The sequence below is a fragment of the Liolophura sinensis genome, chromosome 2, assembly GCF_032854445.1.
Source record: "Liolophura sinensis isolate JHLJ2023 chromosome 2, CUHK_Ljap_v2, whole genome shotgun sequence".
NCBI lineage: Eukaryota > Metazoa > Mollusca > Polyplacophora > Chitonida > Chitonidae > Liolophura > Liolophura sinensis.
Window position 1 is genome coordinate 12,710,405 of NC_088296.1, and position 7,313 is coordinate 12,717,717.

Genomic DNA, 7,313 nt, shown 5'->3' on the forward strand with positions numbered 1-7,313 from the left:
ATTCTTCAAAATAAAGACGTTTCCTAGTTACAACAGCGTTAGGTCGCCTGAAATAAATCACGGATTACGTTGACTATTATTTTCGATAGCCTGGAGATTCGTCCTTCATTTTGATCCGTTCTGTCACTGATCTTGATCTCAGTAATACGCACACGCGCTGACCTCCGGAAGTAAAAGGTTTGCTTTTCAACTGTGTGGATGAAGCATTGAGACTGGTGCGATGCGCCGATGATAAATTCTTTCCCTCCTCATTAACGTTGTGTTCTCGCTCCTCTCGAGGGAGGTCAGTTGGGATTATTTCCCACCATAGAACAAGACGATTAACCATGCCAGAGAGTGCAATTGGTAAACGTTCTTCTCAGTCAAGTATCGTGGAAGAGAAAATACCATATAATTTCCAACTGACTAGTACCTTGCATGTGGAAACAGCGATATTATTGAATTTTTAGTTAAAACAACTCACGGGACCTCGTCTTTATTGTGAGTAGATAAATCGACACGGAAATATCCCACAAACACCGTGGCCAAATGGGTTCCGCTGAAAGTCTTAGTGGGCAGTCTCGCTCCCAGGAGATCTCGCGAGATTTGCACCAATTACTCAAATGTCCTAAATTATTCTGGTTCTATACTTCATCACTGTCAACGTGGGCCTCTGGGGGAAGGGTTCAGTGATGTGTCCCACGCACCTACCAAGATCCTACTGTATCGTATGAAAAACGACAGGCAGTCCATCGTACGTTAAACCACGTGTTGCGCATGCGTTGGTTCATCTAGTACTTTATTAGATGTACTAGACCATGGCAACCTTTCCTTCACTGGTTGCATAAACTTTAAAATGCCACTGACACAGTTTTTAGAGTGCCGGAAGAATTAAAATATTTTTTTTTGTGTGTGTGTTTAAATCTTTTTGTAGGTGGTTTATTTACACCCTGATATAAGACTGTTTTTCCACATTCTGAGCAAACCACTGCTACCGTGTACGGCTTAGGCCCACGCAACGTGTTAATTGGTCAGATTGCGTGAAATATAAAATAACTTACATCTAGGGACCCGGGACTTGACTATGAAGTAACGTGTTTAATTTGTCATCCTGTTTTAACTTAAGAACACAAATGCAGTTTGCTTCATGTCGGTATCTATTAAAGGGAAAGACGGTCAAAAGTTGTAACTTTGAAGTGAGCTAGCTAGATAATTATTTCTTAAATTCAACCAAACCCACGGTGCTGTGCATGGGTTGTTAAATTTGCTACTGTTTAAACATTTATACAGGAACAGTTGTAACTAGAACTGCAAAGCGTCCGTAACTCAGTTGGTTAGCGCGCTTGCGCAGCGTAATGATCCAGGAGTCTCTCACCAATGTGGTCGCTGTGAGTTCAAGTCCAGCTCATGCTGGCTTCCTCTCCGGCCGTATGTGGGAAGGTCTGCCAGCAACCTGCGGATGGTCATGGGTTTCCCCCGGACTGTGCCCGGTTTCCACCCACCATAATGCTGGCCGCCGTCGTATAAGTGAAATATTCTTGAGTACGGCGTGAAACACCAATCAAATAAATGAATAAATGAGTAACAAGAACTGCTGTAGTTTTATAGCTTTCAAACAGTCTCAAAGAATGGTTTTCGGCCTCTGCTTCAGTACACATCAGCTTGCTACATGGCAATGTTTGTAACAGCTCAGCAGCATAGCGATGCTGGTTTATTAAGATGTACAAGCCGCTTTGAAAAATGATTGACAGTTAACCAGGCAGTTCAAGTCCATATAATTGTCCTTTTACATTCTAGGTCTAGATTAAACGACAAAAGCTGTTAATCGCAGCGCAAAGATGTTGGCATCCAGAATAGTGTACACCCCGTGCTACATTTTCGTGTTAGTTACATTTTTTTTATCTCTCGTAGTTTTTAATTTTCATGCCATTGAAATTACGTGCCGGTAACTTTCAAACCCTAAATCTTAATTTAACCACCATGGATATGTCCATTTTGGTTATGTAATAGTAACAATGCGTGCCCTCCCAGGGAAGTGGGGGGGGGGGGTGGTGGTCAGTTACGCCTGATGAGATCACATGTACATTTAATCACTATCCAAATGACAATTTCCGCTAACAAGGCTAAACATGGCCAGAACCACAGGGACGATTGGCGGTAGATATACGGATAATTGAATGATTGAACGTTGTATGACCCCGGGGCTGGTAATAATGACCAGCATTGTGGGAACTCACATATAAGATTTTAGACGTCAGGTATTTTCATTCAGTAAAACTGGTACCATATCATACCAACAGAACTCCGACAATAATCGGCTTAGGTCAATTCAGCTAAGCTGTTGGTATCTTCAAAAAACTTTAAATATTCAACGTAGATTGCGTAGTCTATGGGCCAAGAAATTTCAATTTGTGATACATGCATTTGATTTTTTATTTTGTCAATAGCTTAATTACTGCCGTAGCAAGTGAAACGAGCTTTTATAACCACTTTATAATTTATAATCATTTGGTACACTAAATATTTAGCTCATTTTGCCATTTACAAATTGACGTACGATCAAAAATGTATTTCAGAAACACGCCTGCATTTTTAACAAGTTATCACCCCTGACAGTAGGCATGTGGTGTAATCCTTTGAAATAATGACGTTTTCTTGTTACAACAACGTTAGGTCGCCTGAAATAAATCACAGATTGCATTGACTATTTTTTAGAATGGATCACAGTTTGCTCACTTGACCGTTGTTGGGACATCCTTTGGCCTAGCGTTGTTTCTCTTTGTTACTGCAGCCGTGAATTTCCTGCATTGTTATAATTTTATCGTCTATTCCGATAGCCTCGAGATTCGTCCTTTACTTAGATCCGCTCACTCAGTGATCTTGATCTCTGTAATGTCGGCCTCTACACACAAGCTGACCTCCGGAAGTAAAAGGTTTGCTTTTTCAACTGTGTGGAGGAAGCATTGAGACAAGTACAAATTATTTATGCCCTTACACACGTGTTGTCTATTAGGCGAACGCGAAGCTTTGGCCGTTCCCTAATATCATATTTTAGGTTTGGTTCCGAAATCTTCACATATTAGATAAACAGACATGGACTCATCGATTTCGAGTAGGCCTACATTTACACATTGCATAGTTTGTAAAATGTCAAAGCTCATTCAGTTGAACGTAATGACTCGGTTTTATATAGGCTTTTTATCGCATGCCTCTGGTGACGGTACCAAGCTGTAATTGTCACCACGACGCTTTAAAGGCGGAACTCAGTGACGCTGTAAAGACGGTACTCATTGACGCTGTGCATTACAGAGCAGCGATGTTAAAACTGGAATTTCGGTCAGGTTCTAAATGATAGCATTTAGGGGAGCAGTAAATAATAGTGTTCCATATAAGACCACAGATAGTTCTAAAGAATAAACACAGTGATATCTTGATGATCGACGGTTGGCAGATTGGTTAACTTGCCAAGGTCGGTAAGTCTTCCCGAACAGTCCAGTTTCCTCCACCACTATTACTGACAAACATTATTATGGGAAAATTTCTTGAGTATAGCGTAAAACAAAAATCAAAGACTAAACGGTGAAATACGGCCTCTTTTAGGTTAGGGCTTTATGTAAATTCATGTAATTCATGTAAATGCTTAAACAGTAACAACTTACACTCCTTTAGTACCGTGGCAGGACTAATTTGAACATGCAGCGATGTCAAATGTAATTCATCAGACGTTACCAGTCGACGACAAAAAACAAATTTTTGAATAAGGTCGCGTGTACGGGTATTGTGGTATAACTGAAGGATTTTCGTCGCCATTCTCTGTCATAGTGTGGACAAGTGTAAATATATTCACCATCTAATGTTCCAAGTTGATAAATAGGCCGACCTCTCATTCTTGTTTTCTGAAGAAGATTTTTCGTATGCTTTCATTATCACCACCATAACACCACGGTATATTGTCAGAATGTGCAAAACGGCTTAGCGGAATTACATTTTTCATTTTAATTTATTTTACTTATTTCAACTCCGAATAGTGACTCTTTGTAAAACGAAATGAAATTCAGACAGTAAAAGGTCGGGAAGATGCCTTGTCTTGCGCAAGTGCAAGAATGATTATTCTCTGTCATTCAGATGTATAATATCAACCGTTCTTTTCCGCTTCGCTTCAGTAGGAACCTTGACTGAATTAAACACCGAAGGTTTTCGACCCAGTTAAAAAGATGAGATTTAAGTCATTCAACGAAATCTCGTGCCTTGTTGCACTCAAGCCCCTTACTGCTTCCCGTGAAGGGTACATGTTAAATGATCTAATGTCAAAAATTCGCCAGAAAGACCTACCAGTCCAGCAAGGGTTAGCGCGCTTGCGCAGCGTAATGACCTAGGAGCCTCTCACCAATGTGGTCGCTGTGAGTTCAAGTCCAGCTCATGCAACCTGCGGATGGTCATGGGTTTCCCCCGGGCTGTGCCCGGTCTAGACCCACCATAATTCTGGCCGCCGTCGCATAAGTGAAATATTCTTGAGTACGGCGTAAAACACCAATCAAATAAAATAAATAAACAAGACAGCAACGATTGTTGATACCTGGTATCGAATAACCTGTAAAATACATGTATGTGCGTTCCATGCAATCAAGGCTTTTTGCTGACAGTTCATGGGAATGTCTAAATTGTAGCACTCAACAGCAATTTGACAGCATGTGTCGTCATTTTAACATTTGCAACATCCATTCTGAAGAAGTACTTCACGCCCATTGCGCATGCACCGATAATGCATTATTTCCATTCACATTAACTTTGTCTCTTATACCATTTTCCTCTCGAGGGAGGTCAGTTTCCCCCGCAAAACAAGACGATTAATTATGCCAGAGAGTACAATTGGCAAACACGCTTCTCAGTCACCAAATATCGTGGAAGAGAAAATATCATACAATTCCCAACTGACTAGTACCTTGCATGTGGAAATAGCGATATTATTAAGTTTTTAGTTAAAACAACTCACGGGACCTCGTCTTTATTATGAATGGACAAATCGAAACGGAAATAATCCCACAAACACTGTGACAAAATGGGTTCCGCTGAAAGTCTTAGTGGACAGTCTCGCTCCCAGGAGATCTCGCGAGATTTGCATCAGTTAGTCAAATGTCCTAAATTATGGTGGTTGTATATTTCATCACTGTAAATGTGGGCCTCTGGTGGGGAGGGATCACTGATGTGTCCCACGCACCTATCAAGATCCCACTGCGCGGGTATTAAGAACGAAAGGCAGTATATCGTGCGTTAAACCAAGTAGTACGTTAGGTCATTAAAAACATGGTAACCTTTCCTTCTCTGGCTGTATAGAGTTTAAAGTGTCACTGATACCGTTTTTAGGCCCTTACCTCAGTCTTTTTCCTCTGTCCTTCAGTTCCTGTATCTATAAGTGCGCTTTTCTTTGTCAACATTAGATATAACATACAATATGCCGTTTAACAATGAAGGAAACCATGTTTATGTTAAACCCGTTTTGGAAAGAGGGAAACCGGCTCTCCTTTTTTAACTGATAGACTTTGCATTAAGGAAACCATTGCACCTCATACGACTGAGCATTCAGGATATAACGATGCACGTTAACGATGCACTATTCGTAAAGCGTCACACCTTGCTTACACGATCGACGGCCGAGAAACATGGAAACTATCGTATCTTTCCATTGCGATCGGTCGTTTTGGAATGAAGGAAACTGTCGCACTGTACTCACACGACAGAGGCCTAAGAAGGAAGGACACTCTTATCAGCGTACAGGGCTAAGAGAGAAGGACACTCTCACCACCATAGAGGCCTAAGAATGAAGGAAACTGTCGCACCTTTCTTACAAGACAGACGTCTACTTAACAATGGACGCTGTTATACATTTCTGGTACAATCGAACTTTTTGGAATTAAGTAAAATGTAGCACCATTATTATACGACGTAATGACGTAAATAAAATTTAGGAATGAACGAAACCGTCTTTCCTTTTAGCCGATAGACTTTCAGGAACGAAGGAAACCGCTGTACTCACAAGAGTGATCTTTTACGGTAGATTGTTGCATTATAGTACAATGCAATATGAAGCCCTCTCCCCTTTGTTGTGCGTTAGACGGTTAAGTGAGCAGGAAACTGACGCATCTGTATTACAGGATCAACTGTTTTGATATAGAAGAAACCGTCTTTGTGACAAACCCTATTTAACAAAGTTGTTTTTGATGTATATAATTAGAAAAACCCCAAGTCTTCAATAAAATTTTTAATGTACTGATCAAAAAGGTAAAATTTTGACAGATACATTGTCTTACATATGTATTATTTATTGAACGTATGTACTGTGAGTTGACAGTATCCTAAAAGTAAATACTTTTGCAAAGCGAAAGTAAATTTTTCGTGGAATCCTTATCCGTTGCATTGCAACACTGCTTCGCCTAGGTTACTCTGCTGGTCAAATAGTCTAGTCAGCTAGGATCAACACTCCTAGAGCAATGACTTTTTTTCTTTTCTTTTTTTTTTTTGATTGGTGTTTTACGCCGTACTCAAGAATATTTCACTTATACGACGGCGGAAACCGGGCACTGCCCGGGGGAAACCCACGACCATCCGAAGGTTGCTGGCAGACCTTCCCACGTACGGCCGGAGAGGAAGCCAGCATGAGCTGGACTTGAACTCACAGCGACCGCATTGGTGAGAGACTCCTGGGTCATTACGCTGCGCTAGCGCGCTAACCAACTGAGCCCTAGAGCAATGCCATGCTCTGTGAGAATCCATCCGCTAAGGCTTAGGAACCCGCTGCCAAAAGGCCATGTCTGACAGGTCAAAATTTGAAATGTGATATTAAAGTTTACCTTTGGGCCTAAAAATTAAACTTTCTACCACGTAATCAATGTTATCTTAAGACAAAATTAATCCAAATTTCATCTTAAACAATGGGGATTTAAGTCAGACTTGGCTTTGTGAAATGGGCCCACCACTAATGACTGTATCTTGGAAAGCCATTTTGGTAACAGTATGCTGATGATAAAGCTACATTTACACAGCCTATATTCTAGTCCCCTTGTATTGTTCCGCGCTAAATATCAGCCACAAAATAAGCACCAACTTAGTGTAATCTTACACAGCGGTTCCCAGTGTGTCGACTTTGGCTTTACATCAGGAGAATTACAAGGCGCCGGGTGAGGCGCGGTCGTTTACAACTACTGCCAAGGAAAATCTGTCGGATTTTCTCGGCTCAGAAAGCTCTCTGCAGTCCCAGAAGTGGCACATTTTCAAAATGAAACCTTATAAATAATAAAAAAAAACAAATGGATTGTCAAAATTACAAACAAAACACC